At 28.3% G+C, this 21,659-nt stretch overlaps 1 long non-coding RNA gene across 2 annotated transcripts; it reads left to right on the forward strand.

Moving 5' to 3' along the window:
* The first annotated feature begins 5,909 nt into the window (after positions 1–5,909).
* LOC129964018 (uncharacterized) lies at positions 5,910–20,519 on the forward strand. Of its 2 annotated transcripts, XR_008784049.1 has the most exons (6): positions 5,910–6,188; positions 6,707–6,926; positions 7,976–8,183; positions 13,342–13,380; positions 13,631–13,711; positions 20,392–20,517. It is a non-coding gene; the product is annotated as an uncharacterized LOC129964018 (long non-coding RNA). The 2 variants fall into 2 exon arrangements; XR_008784050.1 differs by lacking the exons at positions 13,342–13,380; positions 13,631–13,711 and having other exon boundaries at positions 20,392–20,519.
* The last annotated feature ends 1,140 nt before the right edge of the window (positions 20,520–21,659 follow it).

Raw genomic sequence — 21,659 nt, forward strand, 5'->3', positions numbered from 1 at the left:
CCTATGGGGCTATAAAAATGTAAAATTCCTCGTCCCCAGTAGCACACGTATATTGTACAATATTATATGGTATTAAACAATATTCGCGATACTGTATAATATGGTGAATATTATATTATATAATATAATATCGTATGATATTATGCGACCTTCTGGGCTACCGGGGTAGATATAGAAACAGGAAGGTGTTCAATTTCGACACCTAAAAAGGCTTCACACTACCTTTGATCCTCTTTAAAACATGATAGCTATGATAAATAGAAAAAAAGTAAGAAGTTGATTATGATTACAAAAACCATTCTTCAACTGCCAAGAATATTCAGAACTTGTCGCTCGGATATTAATAACAGGCCAATAAGATGTCATTTAATTGAAAATTCCTTCTCTATTCAATATATTGTCAATAATGTACTGCAGATGCAACAGTCTTGGAAATTGCAAACGGACGTGAAAGGGACAAAATTCTAGTTCCAAAAGTAATTAGATTCATCAAGGATTTCTACGAATTCGCTTCAGTGATCGTAATTAAAGAATTTAGTATGCACAATGTATTCTAAATCAAATAGTGTTTGAAATGCATTTCCAATGTGGAAGGTTCTGAATGGGAAATAATTGAAAACACGTTGCTTGAAATGCTATAATTCGAACCATTCGGTCAAACTTCAAATCTTGCCCTATTTTTCTTTAAAAGAGAGAGAGAGAGAGCAATAATATCCATAATACGGAACAGCAAATAAAAAAACAACTACTTACTTGAGTCTGACGTAGTACAATACAAGTTCAAGCAAAGTGAATCACACATCAAATTGAAATTGTAGAACTGAAGATGGAATTTAATCAGATAAAGAAAATGGTCTCATTTTTTTATTTCTAAAATTAAATCAACAGAACAAGTTCATAACCCAATCCAATCAATTAAATATATCTATCCAGAGAACAAAATCTAAAAATTTAACTTATGACGTACAAAAGAAGTTTGTACACTATCAAAGCAGAAGTATTTAAACTCAGAGAGTTTGGATTTATTCATAAATCACCTTTCTCCTCCTAAAAAGCTCTTCAATTTTCCTCAGATCCCTTTTTGAAATATTCAGTTCCTAGTGATACTTCCAATATTCAAGATTTTTCCTTACATGGGCCTGTTAGCCCCATCTTTCTGATAATTTTTGACATTGACGAAATCTATGCTCCCTTCTTTTTTCTCCTTTCTTTTCTTTTTTCCTTTTTTGTGTGTCTGTGTGTGTTTCTCTTTTTTTTTTTTTTTTTTTTTCCTTCCTTTTTTTCTGATTTAACAGTTTGCCTAGTTCAATGGGACTTCGCAACACAGTTCTTATAAAAGAATGAAGTTTGAAAGTCCACATAGTTGCGTTTCAAGAAGCTTTCCATTGGCTTTCCCAATTTCCTATAATCTTCCTCAAAAAATAATCTACAGTGCAGATAAATCTAACTCCCCATGCAAGGGATTTCTCATTGATGTAAATAAAAAAATTCCCATCTCATACAGCAAATATATCGTTCCTCCTTCCAAAGTTGAAGTTCAAGCAATTCGTAGTGAGAACGGATCGATCTCCATTTTAGTATTTAATATTTACTCACCTCACGGAAACTTCGAATCCAAATTTCTTGAAGACCTGTATAAATCTCTATCCCCTCCATTTGTCTTAGTAGGTGGTTTCAATATCCGCTATCCGATTTTAGGATGCCTCAGATATAGCTATAGAGCAAGTTTAGTCTTAGATAGGATTGCGGACCATAATATATGCATCCTTAATACTTAAAAACCAACTCTTTTACCTTCTCGTATACGTAGTACAGAGAAATTATACTTTCGATCAAGAAATTCGAACTCGAAATTTTGACAAACCTCCACTTGCCCTGAATTCGAAAAACACAGTTTTGGGAAATGTCCGTCTGTGGCAAATGATTGAAATGTGATTGATGATTGAAATTTGTTATACCATCTTTACACCAAATTAGCAGATTCCAAAATTTAATAAAATCTGTTTTTTAGAAGTTCGTCTGTTCGAATTTAAGTTAACACGATAATTACAAAACGAAGACAGGTAGATAGATACGATTCGCTATACAGATTTAACATCTATGCGATAGAATCTGTATAATCTGTCTTGAGCCATATTCAATAACTGCTGATTGTCTGTCGGTCGGTATTGTAGACGTGATAATTCAAAAACGCAATAACTTAAATATATCAATTTTTGTATGAAATTTTGTGATTACAAGTGCAGTTTTGTCTCAAATCTTTGTTTCAATCAATTAAGAAAAATGTTCCTGAAGCTCAAAGTCGATTTTTGGATACTATTAATGGCATCTTCTAGGGATTAATCGACAAAAAAACTTGCGAAGGATGACACGATAGATTCAGTAAAAACGCTAGATTCAATCCAAAATCTGATATTTCATAATTATTATAAACAAATATGCTGTCCATCTTTATTAGATCTCTCCATATGCACGTCGGTCATTTTGCAAGATGTGAACTGATCAGTTCTGAATGACATATTTGACAATGCAGGTAATTTGCTGAAATATCCTTTTTCAAGGATCAAATAGGCAATCTCTCTGCTATCGTATTTTCTGGGGCATCTTTGAAAGAGAAGTGAAGACCATTCTAGATTCTTAGAATGAGTTTCAGATACAAAATCAAGAAAATATTTCCAAGCTAGGGAAAGACAGAAATCCTTGACACACAGAAAATGTCTCAAATTTTTCCAGTTTGGTGGACCTCTAATGCAGCTGCATTCTATGATTTAAAAAAATCCTCAAACTTTCTAAGCACTCCTGTGAAATTATTTCCAGTGCACGAATAAAGAATCTGCAGCTAAATTGCGCAAACTAGTTATCCATTTAAAGAGATGACACTGGAATTCAGTCTGCGTCAAAGCACGTTTTTTAAGAACAAGCTTTCACATCATTAAAACTCTCCGTTCCAGATAAACCTTCCTTTAAAATGCCTACCAAATTATTCGTATACCAGACACTGACTTCGTTATTTCTCTTGATTTCATTCAAATCATTATCAAAATCATTTCCAGAAAAGATTCAAAGTCTCCTGGTTCCAACCGCATTACTGGTAGAATTATATTTCTCCACCATTATATTTCTCCGAATAATATAAAGAAAATTCTCCACTTAATTAATAAAATGTGGTTGTCTGCTACGTTTCCTACCCTTTGAAAGCATTCGATCACCATCCCAATTCTCAAATAAGGGGAAACTGACAATGATTGAAACTCATATAGGTCAATATCTCTCATTTCTGAAGTATGCAAAACGGTGGAGCGTATGTTATGCCATGCGTATATTATGCTTATTTATCATGAAACTCTTTTCATCCCTATCACTTTAGGGGGGGGTTACATTTAACAGCTGTGAAAGTCTTCACCTCCTTTAATACCTGTAACTATAGAGAAAATTTAGAACTGTTGTCTCACTTCGAAATTAAAGCTCAACCCAAGCAATAAACCGTAATGAATGTTTCAACTAAAAAGAAAAACCCCTGCTTGTGAATATCCCTTGAACTAATCACATTAAAATTCTTGCTGTTTATTTTTCAGCAAATTTGTTATTTAAATGCCATTTTAACTATTTACTAGAGAAGCCCTGGAAAGACCTGTTACCTTCGTGCTCTGGATCGCAAGAACACCCATTTAGAGATGCATAATCCATGAATTTTTTAATAACAAATAATTTTGCTATTGTTATTTTTAAATATTTGTTCCAAATATCTGTTATTTCAATCATATTATTAATTAACAATTATTACTTAATATTAAATATAAAATTTATTAATTGTAATTAATACTTAATTTACTGATTTAAGTAACGTGTGATTGAATTAATTGATCTATTTCAGCTTACTTCTTAAATTTGATTTTTTTTCAAAACTATTTATTTAATTTCTTTATTGGAATAAACCATTTTCTGAAAAAATTGAATTAAATATATATGTCATTTCTTTAAATTGTTTAATTTAGTTCTATATTTTACCAATAGATGGCGCCAGCAGTAAACGGAGTATATGCAAAGTCAAATCACAAGCAATTAAAAATGATTTGTATGGAATAGTGCATCATCAAATGCGAATATCGGAAATTGAAGATCACTCTCATGAAGTGGAGCGGCGACGTCACACTTTCCAGTGAAGTCACCGCTCCAATAAATTTCAGTGATATGCAATTCAATGATATGATAATTCCAATAACCGGTCCGTTCACTTTTCAATCCATTCACAGATTCTCCTTTCCTGTTTTGTTCGAGAACTTCCATTGGACAGATCGTATCGATTGTTACTTTCCAGTGAAGTCACCACTCCGGTAAATTTCAGTGATATCGTATCGATTGTTATTTCCTATCTTTATCCAAAATCAGTAATCGAAATATAAGATCGTAGCAAGGATTTGAATCACACCCCTTTTTGAAAAGTATTGATCATTGGTATTTGTAACTTTGTGATATTGGTGACGTAATAACCGCTCGTAAAATATTCGTCATCCCTACACCCATTATCTGTTAAGTCTGTCATTACAAGTAAATAAGCATTGTTTGCTGCGTTCTCGGCATCTCGAATACAGAGCACAAGTCACATGTTACGCAAAGTCTTTCTTATGGAACAAATTCGAAGTGCTGCATCTCAATTGCCTTCGCTTTGCTGCCGGATTTCTACGATGGACTCCAATCCCTGTTCTTTTAGTTGAAACTGAGGAGCCACGTTTGCAAGAAATACATATTACCTTCATCATTAGATTCACGACATTTTAGCTTGGGAGGAAAGTTCTCTTTAATTAAGGAATGAATTGTTTGAACAAATGAAAACATTCACCCTTCGAAAAAAAAAAACATTTTAAAGGGTGTAAGATATCTCAAAATTTCCTAGAAAACAGATATTCGGCCTGAACATTTTATTACTTTAGAATATCCAATCAGTCTTCTAGAGGAGTTGAAAATTAGGTTTCAAACGAAGGATATTCTCTTCCAACAAAGTAATCTTTCCATCTCAACTATTTTCAATATTGTCAACGATTTTACCAACAAAAATTGGAACTCCCATGTTTTTATTGCTCAAAAAAGAAAAAAAAAAGGAAAAGGAAGTAAGAGTTGCCCTTTTAGTCGCATTAGCACCATATCCAATATAATTTTTACTCTAAAATTGCACTGATTAAATTCTATATTCACAGCTGAATGATGCGCTTTTCTGATAGAAATCGAATATTTCATTCCGGGGGAACAAAACATAATTTGTCCTCAAAGTCTGTCAGTTCTAAAATAATTTGGGGTCTTAATTAATTCCCAACGATGTCGCTTCAAATTGGATCAACATTAGTTTGTAAAACTATTGGGTTGAAATTGGTTCTTACTCATGTTGACATTGCCAGCAATGAATAAGCTTTTAATGCACCTAAAGATGCTCGCACATCGGATATTGCTACGCATCCTCACCACAGAAGATCTTAAAGCTGTTTTTCACACTCAAACAATCTAATCCCGCACCCAGCTAGAAAATTCAAAATATTTCAGTTTATTCAACTACTTATCCAAGACTAATATGCAAGTCTCGTTATTCCGTGAAAACGAAACTCTTTCTTCTTGTTTACGAGCAACAAGGGCTATCTTTTTTAAGATTGGACTCGAATGCCCTCCTGTTTGCCCTAAATGCGATGTAACGACCACTTCCTTTTATCATGCACCCTATTTGAAAGTCAAAGAAATAAGTACTGGTGCCCTACAGTGCAAAAGGATTTGCGTCGTTTCCCTATCGTTTTTGCTTTTTACAAAAGTCTCCGACTCTTTTCCTTAGCTTGAGTTTCTCTAGTTGTTTAAAAGATCACTGGTAAAGCCTTGTTTTTCCAACTAGCGCAAGATCATTATTCTTGTTGAATCGGACTACTGTGTGCTTGAGATAAAACTTGACAAGATGTATTCTTTCAGTATTTTATTTTTATTTATTTTATAACTGCCTACTCTTTTTCCTTACATGTTTTTTTTATTTCTATTATTTTCTCTGTGTACCATTTTTTTTTCATAATCAGCGACTTGTATTCGAATGACGAAAATTAAAAAAATACGTAAAAGCCATTAAGATATAGGAATCCAAAATGCTGCATTTGCAAAAATCCTGAATGTGTATTATTCAAGATTTTTTTTTCTTTTGAAGAGCAGGAATGTTTAAAGTAAATCGAACTTTTGTTCATTTATAAATTTAACTAAGAAAATTTAAAATGGGTTTATATAGAATATGTTTTCTTAAATTTATTGAATTATTTTTATATGAAGAATGTATAACTTTCGTTTTTGGTATAGAAAAGTTGTGGCATTTTAGTTTCTACTAATTATTATTACTTTTATAATTTTAAAATTTTTATTATGTGGATGGGTATTTCTAGAAGATTTTTCTGATATCGTGAATGGGCGCAAAGTAGCAGGTTTCCCACCCACTCTATACGGCAGACTGCTGTAATTAAAAAAAAAAAAAAAAAAAAAAAGGCTCTATCAAAAAGTGTCTGGTTTTGATTAGCAAAGTTAAGGTTGGCAATATGAAAAGTAAACAATTTGGCGACATCCTGACCATTTTTACATTCATTAATATATTTCTAATTCGTCTTGGTATATAAATTTAAATCATTCTGAAATTTTATAATTTGAGTTATTTCAGTACAGAATTTTTTTAAAATTATTTCTATGATTGCAGATACAGATGCTTTAGGCGCTACATTCCTAGGGCGATGGATTGGTCAGGGGTTGTGCCCACACCTTGGTCGGCACGCTCACCCGATCTCTCGGGTGAGCTTAAATTTTGTTTTTTTTGTGTGGCCATCTGAAAAGTCTTGTCTAAGGAAGCCCCATCATGTCTGATGAGGACCTAGTTGCCATAATTTCTGTTGCTGCTGCCGCAATCCGAGAAATTCCGGGTATGTTTGAAAAAGTGTGCCACTCACTACATCGCAGGTGTAACATCTGCATTACTAAAGGATGGTCACTCTATTGAGCAGGTTCTGTAATTTTGCCATACAAGTTGGCAATGAAATTATTTAGTACCTGTTCTATCCGTTTGATGTTTCATTTTTTCATGTGACAGTAACAGATATCTCCTTGCGGTTCACTACTTGCTCTCTGTCCATACATTGTATGGTGAAAATTGCTTGTTTAGGTGTTTCCTATCACCCCTTAAATTTTTGCCTATGAGTTTTGAAACACTCAAGCTGTATACTTATAATGGTATGCGAACGTCAGGATTTTGTCCCAGTTTTAATGAAATACGTAAAAGCAGTCCTTCCATATGAGCAATTCTGATAGATGATAAGTTCTTTTAATGAATAAAATGGCGATAAAACAAGTTTATAAATTAGCTTATGCCTTCAATATTGATTTTGTAGATGGTTTTTATAACTGTTGTACAGCAAAAAAGCACCTCTTGCCGACCAAGCATTTATTTTCATGTTATGTGGAATTGTAAAAAATCGGAATTAGTTTAATATAATATAATGTTTTGAACTATATTTTATGTAGAAATATTTCTGACTATGCTACAATACTTCTCACATATTAAATTTGAATCAGATTTTATGATAAAATAAAGATTATTAATAAATAATTTGAAATAATATATATTTTTTTAATTTCATTTGTTAAGTTTATATTTCACTTTCTCTTCAGAAGAGTTTTGTTTTATGGAACTGATACATAAAGTAATTATCCTTCTCCATTCAGAGGAATTAGAAGTTATTTTCCTTTATGCAGCCAAGCTTAGCAAAATTTCTTTATGCTCATTAATTACATCTAAATAAAACTAGAAAAATTTTACAACTGTTTGTCTGACTGAAAAAACAAATTGACTGAATCTAAAAATTACAGGAATTTCATATCATAAACTGTTATTAGTATTTTATAAATGAATTGGAATTATATAATATAGTTTCTCATTTCTATGTTATAAATATAATGGAGATGTAATTTTCAGGTCCAACTAACTCATTTCTTAAGAGTAATGCGAAATGAAAAACTCCTTTGTTTTGTGGTACAACTAAAAAAAAAAAAAAATTGAAAAGTATAATCCTCTTCATAACAATCTGAAGCAACAAGGATCTTTCTTGAAGACAGCTTGTATGGATCCATGCCTTGCATACTTGAGTCACTTCAAAAAATTATATGAGAGGGATTCAAAAAATGTAAGATTAAATTTAATGAATACAATTTTTTAAAATGCATGTTTAATAGAATATAAAATTGTAGATCTGCTATTTAATTATTTAAATTATCTTTGGCTTTTTAGTTTTTAATTTATGATTCATTATTATAAATATTATGGGCTGAAATTATTTTTAGTATAATTTACTAATTACTTTGAATTAATGTTAATTTATTAATTAAGTTCTAAAATTATTAAAATGTATTGCCATAATTAATTTACAAAATTTAAAACTTTTAAGTAAAGATGTATTTCAAATTCTAGCCAAACATGAAAAATAGATTAAATCAAATTGCTTAAAAATAAAGTTGATTATTCTTTTTATTTCGAATATTGTTTATATTGATGTTTTTCAATAATATCTTGATCGTGGTTCTTATAGACAGCACATTTATTGCATGCACACAAACCTACATAATTAATATTAAAAAGATGAATAAAAGAAGTTCATAGAAAATTTTCTGTCCAGTATCATAAGCACATAGGTACGTCTTCAAGGGCTCATGAGTAGAAGAGAGAGTGGTTAGAACGATTGGAGTAATTACTGTAATTCCATAAATATTCATTTCTGCAAAGACATTCTTAAAAAATATTTTGCTTGTCTGATTCAAACACATCATTCCTACTAGTGATGCATTTAGAAAAAAATAATTTTAATACTGAACACACGAAACATAAAGATACTAAAACTTGAAAAAATATATATAAATTAGTGCAATTAGAATATTTTAATTTTTAATCATTAACAGTTTTTGTAACATATATTCTGATTCATTATAACATATTCTAATTAATTACATTATCTTCCAGCATATTTTTCACAGAATGAAAATGTAAAATCATATGTCTTGATTTATTTGAAGACCCAATGAATTTAATCCATTGAAGTGTTACTTGAGTAACCAAATTTAATGTTGCAGCAGTATCTTTATATTATTTGCATTCCAATTCAATTCATAAATTTACAATTTAAATAATGTTTTTACAAATTTTTGAAATTGTATATAACTCTGCTTCATATGTTGAGAAACAACACATTTTTGTTTATGAATTTTATTCCTCTGGAAAATGATTTACCATTTTCTGCAATTACCCAAAACTAAGTTAGTAATCATAAAATAATTTCTAATCTTTTATACCTATCAAATACTCTTTTAGCTGATTTATAACACTTTATTTCTGGTTTATGATTAAATTGTAAAGAATAAGTTGCTACAAATGATATATCAAAGTATGTTCTATGAACTAAATATAAAAGCTCATCAATTAAACCCTGATATCTAGTGATATCAGTAGGATATCCTCTCCTTTTGCAATAGAAGTTTTGCATGTTTCTAGATGATGTGTAACCTGTAATGAATCAATATAGTTAGAATGCAATAAGCTGACACCATCTCCATTTCATTTTACCATCTCCATACTTGATAATGTGTTGGATTTGTACTCGTGCATTTCAAATACTCTTTTAATGATAATTTCAATTTTCACATTTCATAATTATTACAGAATAATAAGGTTACAGAAAAAAACTAAATCATCTAAATACTTATATACATAAGGTAATTTTAATAATTTTTGATTAAAAGAAAATTTTCAGAAGCTAATTTTTTTAATTCACATTTTGAAGTCATGTACCAATTTCTACCTGATTGTAGTAAGCTATAAATAATGTTTTTTTAATAATCAATATTTTTAATGATTGCAAACCTTTTCCTCACCACATAATTTTTCATGCTCAATTAAATGTAACATTTAAACAGTTTTTTGTAGATAACTGTACAGATATGCTGTTTTTATGTTAAAGAACTTTATAAATTTAATTTTGGTGCAAGTGCAATTAATAATTAGAAAATTTATATTTACGATTGGAGAATGTAACGCTGAATAATCCTTATATTTTATCTGGTTAAAACTTTCCATATACAGTTAATAGGTTTAAATCCTCTTTACCACAGCATTTTATGCCATGATCATTTTCTGTGTCCAGAGGTTGGAGGTCAAGAACTTCACATTGGTTCCGTCAAATCAGTACCTGGTTAAAAGTAGCTGCAACAAGTTTTGCTTTATATTTTATTTCTTCAATATTACCTTGCTTTTAAAAAATGTACTCTTTTCTTTAATAATTTTATTTTTTCAGGCTTCTGTATTATTTCCCAAACTCCAAGTTCATTTAATGAATCCATTTCATTTTCCAAAGCCAGTACCACTATGAACACTATTGCATCTATATAAGATTTAGAACATTAGGAGCTTTATTAGCTGATATTTGTTTCAGTGCTCAGAAAAACTCAAATCTGAGTAGATTTTGATTTACCTCTTTACTCTTAAACTCTACATTTGGTATTTAGTTTTCATGTTCCGTACTATAACCCCATTGATTAGGAGTAAGGGTATGATATTGGATAGTTATTATTTTCACTTGTTACACATTCCACTGGAATTTCTAAGTAAGATTTCATTTTTTAAATTAATTTTATTTATTTCTGAAAAACAGTTAATTTATATCCCAAATGTTCACTTGCTTTTTAAAAAAAATAATTATTTCTTTTAAAATTTTGTTGAATTTATATTGATCTTTCCGTAATTATTTTTTTATTATCATATTTGATAATCCTGCCTTTCTCTAACATATTCTAACCTTATATCATGTCCTCCTTATACATCAAATTTTTTCTCATTATTTTTGTAACATGAGAATAAACCAAACTGCTAAATTTTTTAAGATAATCTAATTTTGCTTTTTTACTCGTCCAAATTTCAAGAATTTTTTTTTTATTTTCCATATATGTAGGTGATACATTTGATACCTGAATACTATAATTAATAGCTTTGGCACAAAATTTTAATGGAACTTATTTTCACAGAACAATGATATAGTTCTTTTTAGAAGAATATCGTTTGTTCTTTCAGAATTTCTGTGGAATGTTTTCATAAAATATACCTTAGTTTGCAAGCTAACTATCAAATTGTTCATTTACAAATTCTAAGCTATTATTATTTCTCAAATTTTTACATTTTTTACCAGTTAGATTTTCATGTTTGACATTAAAGTGAATGGATATATTAAATACATCACTTATATATATTTTTTAGAAATATGTAAAATACAAGCCAGAAAAATCACCCCCCCCCATTTTTTGCTTCCAAATGAATCAGATTGAATCAGTTTATACAAAATGGTATGAATCAACTAAAAAATCTCAGAGCTTTGATATTTGTCAACATTAGGATGATTTTTTCTGGTTATTTTTTTATGACACAAGTTTTGCTTTTGAAATAATTTAATTTCCAATATCAAAATACTGTTTCCTTTTCTGGCATATACTTAAGATTTGTTACATAATGTGTTATACCAAATCTCATAATTATTAGTAAATTGATTTGAAAAGTAGCAATCAATAGTATTCAATGATTCGAAATATGCTTCTAATCTACCATTATTCTTATATTCTGTAGTAACTAACTTATTATCTTAATCAAATATCTATTTGCAATTAATATAAGGCTTAATTTTGCAATCATTATCCATTAAACCTGTAATAGAGAGTAAGTTGTGTTTTACTTGAGAAACAGAACATATTTATAATAGTTAAATTTATTGAATTATCATATTTTTTTTGTTTGCAGTTTTTGCTTTCATGTTTTCAACTCCTTCACACAAAATCTTAAAATCTTTAATTAGCTAAATAAATATTCTATATTTCAAGATTTAGTTCTTCAAATCACACACTATCTTTGACCATATGACAAGAAGCTTTAGTGCCTAGTAACCATAATTTATCACTTATTTTTTCATGATGACAAAATCACTTATTTTTTCATGATGACAAAATCACTTATTTTTTCATGATGACAAAATCACTTATTTTTTCATGATGACAAAATCACTTATTTTTTCATGATGACTAAATTACTTAGTTGCTCTTGATATTTAGTAAAAGCTGAATTTCATTGTTTAGTTGAAATGGTAATGAATCTTTTTTCTTATTTTTCAGATTGAATATATCATTTCTTGTATTTTTAATTCAGTGAAAATAATCCTTAGCCACATGATTTGGACTTCTCTAGATATAAGAGTCTTGTTCTTGAAATTTAGTTTTTTCCCCCCTTGAATAAAATACTTTAACTTTGATGTCTTCAGTACAACTTGTTAGTGGAATAAAAATATTTTCTTCTTCCCAGGGAATGCCTAACACTTCATCTATTGTTGTGTTTTGAGGATATCTCTTATTTTGGAAAAGTTTTCCTTTGGACTGTGTAATGTTTAATACATAAGCTCCTTAGACAAGACATCTAATCAAGAAAGTGACAATTAGGTGCATTTTCTCTTGTAGTCATTCGCCAATTCGTAATTTTTGATTTAAATGTTTTTTTTTATTTATTATCGACTTTAAGTTTTGTAGTCTTCTACCTGACCTATAAATATTGGTTTGATTTAACCCCTGAACACTGTAATACATGTAAATCTGAGAGTGACAGCTTAATGTACATAATACTGTCATATTTTTCTCATGCCATTCTAAAGTTGTTGTTTTTTTCACTAGATTTTCTTACTATACTGTAGATATTACATTGCCCAGTCATTTTAGAGTAGCTTGACTCTTTAGAGCATAAATGACATAATTAGTTCTCTTTATTTCTTGGACTTCTTCTTCATTTTAGAGTTTGTTTTAAATCACATAATCCCTTTCTTTCTTTCTTTTTTTTAAAAAAATTCTAAAAAAAACAACAATAATTCTCCTTTGCTACCATTATTTGTTTTTCAATAGATTTTTCACCATAGTTATTTTAGACAGTACATTTATTGCACACATGCAAGCATGTATAATAGGAAAAAAAAATTTAAAAAAAGAATCGCATAACATTTTCTGCTCAGTATCATAAACACATAGCTATATTTTTGATAGTTTGCAGCAAAAAGTGAGAATTATTAGAATGAAGGAAATATTGTGAAGTAATCACTTAGATATTCATTCACCCAAAGATATTCAAAAAAATAATAATAATAATTAACTCATCCTATCTCAACAGATTGAAGTTGATTACAGATATTTATTTCTGTGTTAATTGCAATTTTCTCTCTTTTGGAAATTTTCTTAATGTAGAAAATTAACTAAAACTATACATTAATGTGACAGACTTCGAAAAAAAAGAATGTGAAGAAACTTCCAGACCAAGTAAGGAAATTCTCAAAATTTATTTAATACTATTGTTTTTTCTTTACTTCTGTATCTCAAAATCTAATTAAAAAAAAAAAAACTTTTTACTTCAATTATTCAAGCATATATTGATAACTTATTATTTAAATGATTCTTTTCACTTTTGTAGACTTAGGTAGAGATATTTCAAATATATGTAATCTAAATGTTAATTACTTCATATTCAATTAGACTATGCAATTAATGTTATTGTTATTTTTCTTAATAGCACATTAAAAAAGGCCAAATGGAATAATTTGAACTTTTTTATTGATACAAACTTTAAACTAGGAAGGAAAATTGTTTATAAGTGAGTTTCTTATAAATTATTAGCTCTGGATTTACTATCATTTAAATTATTTATTTATTCATAATAAGAATTCACACAAGAGAATTGTGAGTGATGTTTGTGTTAAAAAATGTAAAACATTTTAAAAAAAGGAAGAAGAAGGTGATGTTGCATGATTTGATCTGAATTAAGATATGTTCATTTCTTTTGGTTCTAAGTCTGTCAGCTGCACTTGCCTGCTAAAAGTATAAATGAAATAATTGAAATTGCTGGATTTGTATGGAAAATGGACATAATATTAGATTTAATTAACTCTGGAACATTGAAATATGGGAGGGAGAAAGAATCCTGTGCAGTTACAAAGGACAATTACATTTTGCAATTTGGAAAGATATTATTTCTTGGATTGAAACATGGAAAGTGATATCAAGAAGAAAAATTATGTCTGCCTGCCTGCAAGAATGGTTGGATCTTTACTTGGAATACTTTAATAGGAATATTAGAAATATTTGTCAACAAAAGTGCAATTTATTCTGATCAATTGCTTCAATCACAATCCTTTAGCAAATACATTCTCTTTCTATTTTTTAATGAATAGGATGGTGATAAATCTGGCTTTAAAAAGTTAACAAAAATTTCATTATAGTAATCTATAGATTTGCATAATAGTTTTTCATCTTATTTCAGCTTATTTTTCCGGAGCAATTTTATCAGCAAAATGTTCAAAATTATTTTGAGTAAAGTTAATATAGAATTTTATAATAATCATTTAAATTAAAATAAAGAAGCAAAAAAAATCTTCTTTTGTTAAAATGAAGATTAAATATAATATTAAAATAATGAATATTAACATGTAATTCTACATAATTTCTAAAAAAAGGTTGAGACATGTTTTACATTTATACTTTTTGAATTTTATGCTATTTAATCAAAAATATTCTTTCTATATAAATTTTCTGATGTTTGTTATAAGTTATATCGATAATGTTTAGTTAAAAATTATATTTTCATAATAAGACATTTTCCTAGACTAGGCAAAGTGCATCCCGATTGTAATTCCCTGGCAGAGCCACTCTAGGCAGTGAGAGACTGAATCTGAAAATAGTGGTTGCCAGATGGCAATGGGAGGTTTTATTCGCTTGCACACAAGTATATATACATGATAAAATTAATAAGTTAACACAATTTTTCCCATCAAAAAATATGTTAGATATATTACTAATTACAGTACACTAACATTATACATATTTAAGGAAGTAAAAAATGTTAAATAAAAATTTTAATTAGCATTGAATTTTAAAATAGTTTTTGTTGCATATATAGTTTGCTGATATTTAGAAATTATATTGTTATTTTGAGATTTTTTTTTTAATTTTTTTTTTATCAAAGCCTAGAATAAGTGCAGACTAACAACCATTTAGATATTTTAGAACTCTTCTTACTGTTAAAGATTAATAGCCCTTATGTACAGAAGTACATTACATATGATTCACTACTTCAAAAGCAAGTCAGCATGCATTTATGCTCTGTAAATGAGTTTGGAAGCCTACAATAATTATTTCTGCATTTAAATCATTTAGTAAGTCAGGTTTAATTGAAAGCAGTACATAGGATTCCAAGTTTCCTCAGACAATGAATTTCTTTATCTATTCTTAATGATTTTCACCTTTGAAAATGTCCTTTCACTGAGCATTGGAGCGACTAATAAAGAATAGGATGCATGCAACCTTATAAAATTCATAAAGATTGTTTAGCGGTATGTGATGCACGCATGAGAGAACCTTATGATGTTACCACCATAGATTGTTATATGCTTTATCATGAAGTCGATTTGGTACAAAAATCTTTAATATATGCACTGTAACTTTTAAAGTTTATGTAATATGAACACATATAAAGTTCTGATTGTAGCAATCATGGTGTTTCAAATGGTACCATTTAGTACCTCGGTTTTGTTCTTAATTTTAGTAATCTTTTAAAAAATGTTTTGTGCATAATTCTCCACTGTGCTTTACAACATCATAATGAAAATAAAATCAATTTCATTATTATATCAAATTAGTAATTCTAATGTTGCTTTTCTGTTTAAAAATGAGTACAAAATGTATTTTAATAGTTGTGATATAAATCTTTCTTTTGTAGCGATGAAATACAGTCCATTTTCATTATTTCTTCAATTATTTTAGTCCATTTTTTTTTTTTTTTTCATTTCTTCAAATAAATTTACCTTTTAGATAATTTCCCTTACATCAAGATAACCTACTCTGGTGATAATGTTATTCATTTATTACTAGCAGTCTTGGAAGACTAGTTTGTAACCAAGATTGATTATATGATTGCTAAAGTTTTAATTAAAAATTTTATTTGCTTCCTCTACCTTTAAAGATTTCCATAGCAAATTATTTTTCAAATTTTGATTGACATGCAACATGTATTATTTTAGAAGTCTTGCATTATTCTGCTTATTGTAGTATGCACCTCCCTAACTTTCTATAATCTTACCTAAAATTTCAATTTGCAGTGGAAATGGTTAAAAAGCAAATAATATAAAATTTTCTTGTAGAAGCTATTTAAAAATGAGAGCACTATAAAAAGCTTTCATCATTGTTTATTTTTAAAGTTAAATTAATTAAATTTAAGAAAATTTCAAAAAGTTTTTCAAAGGTATACTCAAAACAGAAATTTATTCATTATGGAAAAATAAAACTATCTTCATCATCAACAATGAAAGAAAAATTCTGGATGAGATATTTGTTGCAACAATGAAAGCAATTCAAATTTCTATGCAACAATAAAATATATTGTTGTGAAATAAGTTTAAAATTATTTTTAAAAATTAATTTAAAGTAGACAAACAACTATACAACAATTAAATTGGTATTATTGGTCTGATAATTTTTTGAATTTCAAGAGAATTTTGGAATAAAAACATTAAAATATCATTTAATTTTTAATTAAAATGTCACTTTCCAATGTATATCTGTGCCAGATATGTTAGCTTTAGATCCACTACAGAAATACCCATTCTTTTCGAGACCGCTGTATCCCCTTAATAAAGAAAGACAAGCAACTATTGGTTAATCATACCAAATAATAAAATACTGTTGCCTCCGGACCTGCTGCTGCCTCCATGGAAGGCTCCAGTGCCCAATGGAGAGCGGTATTGATCTAACGGTTTCATCTTTATTAGTAGTAAGGATATTAGCTTTAGTTAAATACGTTAAATAATTTCAATTTTAATTCGTTTTATGCATAACCGAAATAAAAATAATTGCCTTTAAATATCATGATTTTTAGCATGCATAAAAAATTTCGTCCAAATATCAATGCATTTTTTTTTTTCATTGTGTGTTTATTACTATTTCATTTGGTTACATCAATAATAATTATTTCGTTGTATTATTGCTTAATACTTCCGATTTTGTAATAATTATTTATAATTATTTCTTGAACTTAAGTTTCGTTAATTTGACGAATTTAAAATTGATTGATATAATTAAATTAATACAAATAAGATCTCGGACTCTGTTGATTGATGAAGGTAGTCCGTGTTCAACACGGGAATAGGGTATTTGCGCTCCATAAATTATTCCCTACCCCTGTTGCATTGTAGGTTTACTGAGATTTGGACCTTTGGCAAGAAAACTTGACGCGCATCTAGAGGGGTGACGGTTTATTCGTAAACCCAGATCTGCATAGCTGCATTTCCGGTCGGGCTAATGGGTGATAATGGAATTGCTGAAGCAAAATGCTCTGCATATCTCTGAAAATATTATTCCAAAGGAATCAAAGCTAAAAAATTTCCATTTTGGAAATTAAATAAAGGTGGAAATACAAGAATGAAAATCACAAATATTATTTTCAAGTGCAGGGCCAGAAAAAAAAAACACACACAATTAGAATGTTGTCCTAGTTTTTTCCCCTCTGGATATTTTTATAACTGTATTTTTTAAATATATATATATAATTCAGATGCTATTTTGTCAGTATTTTTTTTTTTTTTTTTTTTGTAAAAATTTTATTTGATCTTGTATTTATGAGATCTTGTAGATGCATTTTTCTTATTCATATATCTTGCAATAAATGATAATTAATTCTATTATTAATAGAAAAGTAAGACTGTTTTTATCAGAAAAATAAATAGCGGAATTAAATTCATTTAAAAAGAAGTACGGATATAAGCTGTTTTATTTGCTAACATTTGAACAATCTCATATTTCTGAAGGAATTTTCTTGAAAATCGTTATTATCTATACTCCTAAAAGGGAAAAAATGTATGTGTGTGTACATATAGTACAATAGTTCACTAAGCAATATCTTTATTAAGAAACTAGCCGCCTTTGGTGACCAGCAGTTCGCCAGTATAAAAGATTTCTAAAATTTTCAATTATATATTTTATGTAATTTGATCTCTTAATAGCTTTTTCTGCAAAACATTTAGCTATCAAAGTTTCAGATTTTGATAGCTATATAATTCAGTCATACTATTATGTAGGTTTTAAACAGTTCTGTTCATTGTATTACTTACTAATTTCTGTTAGAGCTCATAAAATTTGCATGTTAAATTAGAGTGGAAATGTTAAACTGCAATTAATATAAAAACATTTTTTACTGAAACCAAGCACATCTTTTCTTGAATATGAAAATTGAATGCAGAGTCGCTCAGCATTGAAGCTGTATATGCAATGCAGAATAATTTTTGTAATTTATACAACATCTTAAAGAATTACTCAACAAAAATTTCTCTAATTCATCGTAAAATTCAGTTTTTAGCTTTACTTCCAAAACATTTAAATGAAGCAAATGAAAATATTTTATTTGACTTCAGTCAATAAATGTTCTTATGAAAAAATTATAAAGTTTAAATTTTACACAGTCCTTTTGTGCTAAGGAGTCATATTCTGCGAAATACTCTTGACACTTCAACTCTTAACTCAAGTTCAATAAATAAACTTTTTATCTTCAGCGATCAAATCTGTCAGTTTTTACATATCAATATTAGAACAATCAATATTTTCATAACCATAGATCAATGGATTTCTCACTGCTAAGAAATCCTGGTAAAAGATTTTATAAAAGAGTGATATTCAAATTTCATGAATTATTTAGATTTAGTGAAGGATTTAGTTGATTGAAGTTCAAAGATTTTTATTTAACCCTTAGCGCTCCGAAAAGTAATTAGATGCATAAATATTTGCCGAATAAGAGAACTTGTTCAATGCTCAGAAAAATTAATATATATAAATTTTTTTAAGTTGAATTTTCCCAGAAAATTAATCTACATATTTTTTACCACTCTTAAGTATTTTTACCAGTCAAAATTTAATAAAATAATAAAACGCCAAAATGACGCACTGCCTTGAATGGTTCCTGAGAGGAGAGATCGGATTGCTAAGTGTTAAAATATTGATGTCTCAAAAAAATGTGTTAAATATGATTCAAAGGTTAATGTAAAAGGGTAAACATGTAAAAGGATTACAAAGAGTAATGTAAAGGACCTATGTAAAAATTTAAAATTCTTAATTCATCGGAGCATTTATTGACTCAAATAACATAAAATAGAATTGTTTAGTTCATTTAGACCATTTTGTTAGTGGATGCTTGCCCCTGATTAAAATTAACTGATGGGCGCTGATTACAGTGATTATCCAATAGATGTATTAAACCATGTTTGCCTTAAATTTAATTGCTTGATTTAATTAATAATATAGATATTGTAAAAGGTTATAGAAATCTTTTCCTCCATTTACTTTTTAGAAAATATATTTCAAATCTTTTCGCTTCATACAGACACTTGCTGAAATGTACACTTTTATATATTTAATTTACAATAATAGTTGATTTATTTTTTTAATTTGAACTTCTGTCAATGTGATGGCAACAGGTTGATGAAAGCTAATTTTTTTCCCATTGACATGCTCGTGCAGATTAAATTTTATTTTTATTTTGTGCGAAATACATTGTTGAAAAATATAGTTAAAATATTTCTTTAAAAACTCGTTAAACATCGAAACTTAGTTTGTAGATTGAAACATTGATATCATCAAACAGATAATTTTTTGAGTTTTATCTTATTGCAAAAATCAATGTTGTGCTGTAATTTTTTCGGAAGTTATAGCGTTATAATTTTTAGAAAGTGTATCCATTTTTAAATCTTGTTACTCCTTAATGTAATAAATTATTGTATGTATAAGGATCAATGTTAGTGAAATTAATTAATATTAGATAAGAATGTTATCTATAATGTGCATAAACAATGCTGAATGAGAAAGTTTTTGTATTAGTTGAAATTTAAACACTTTCATTTTTTAAGTTCCCGTTTTTGTTGAGATTACTGAAAATTAAGAGATGCATTGCACAAAAAGCAGAATAGTATAAGGTTTTTAGTACAGTAGTAAATGTTACATATCCAATAGAATTTGAAGTTCAATATGCTCTTGTGAGTAAGCGATCAAGAACAAGCTAAGCAAATTTTAGCAACCATAAATCTGAATTATAAAATTAAATTGGTCACTGCTTTCATAAAAACTTTAAAAAAAATGCTTTTAAATGTGTATTAGCATTTGTGTAACCATATTTTACAACTATTTTTCTTCAATTCATGGTTATATAGTAATCATAATATCTATTTTGAAAAAAGCAACATTCCTACAAGTTATTTAATTGAATCTCTCAAAACATTTTTTTTTTTTAAATTTCAGTTACATACAAATGAACAAAAATTGCTGACAAACTTTCAGAAATGCGGAACAGTCTTGACTATGCTGAATGTCAGATAGAGAAATGTTTGCAATTAGTTTATTCTTTTTTTTTTTTTTTTTTTTTTTTTTTTGTTAAATGTATGTGACCATATTATGCATATTGTGAAATATTAAAAAAGAATTATTTAGAAATTGTATTCATTTTTTTAAAAATTTCTAACGCCTTTTTATTATTTTCATCTTTTTTTATGTAGCACGTTTAAATGTTGCATTTAAATGACGTTTGTGGTACATTGGATTATGTATAGTTAAATCTGACAGTAAATAAGCTAAAAAATGAAGTAATATATTTCAGATTTGAAGGAATTTCAGTAATTATCAACATTTTCTTATTAAAAATGTTTTTTTTTTCTCTCTCTTGAGAATTAACCAGTAGCTGTTTTTAAAATTATTAATATGATTCCTATCATTTATTTTAGCCAGAAACGCTTATTATTTTGCAAAAAAAAAAAAAAAAAAACCTTCTTTGAACAGCTTTAACGTAAAAAATACATTAGCTCATTTCAAGTATCAGCTTGTGGAATGTATATACATAAACATACAAGAACTAAACATTATTGATATCCATTTAAATTTGAATTTAAAGCCCTTTCTAATGTATTTTTTTTCATTTTGTTAAATGAAGTTAAACCGTAAGAGATATAAAGATTAAATTCTCATAAAACTAAAAATTATAATTCATTTTATTTGATTAAATTTGTATTATGTACATCAGAATTATAATTTTTATAAATGTCTTCCGTGTAGGAAAATGATAAACGTGTTCCTTTATAATAAATACATTTTTAAAGCAAATTTCTCACACTTTATATTTATTATTTTCAGCACTCGTCTGAAACGTGGTAAGGATCTTCAACATTTTTCTCACGCAAGTTTCGTTTCGTTATCAGAGACAAGGAGTATCATTCTCACTCTCATAGTGATTTGATTACCATTTGGCGAACATTGTAAAATCGCCAAATCTTACATGCAAAGATAAAGTTTATAATGTGGTAGCCTTATTTAAGCCTTGAAGGGTAGGGGGAAATTTATTGAGCGCAAGTACCACACAACCGTTCAACACAACAAAAACAAAGTAAAAATAGAAAAACAAAAAATTTAGCTCACCTCTTCAAAAAAAAAAAAAAATACAAGATTTTTTTAATGTCTTAAATTCTGCCAACTTAAAAGGACTATCCCATTTTCCTCCAACTACATGACCTGAAAAA

Source organism: Argiope bruennichi, chromosome 3 (assembly GCF_947563725.1).
Source record: "Argiope bruennichi chromosome 3, qqArgBrue1.1, whole genome shotgun sequence".
NCBI classification, from domain to species: Eukaryota; Metazoa; Arthropoda; class Arachnida; order Araneae; family Araneidae; genus Argiope; species Argiope bruennichi.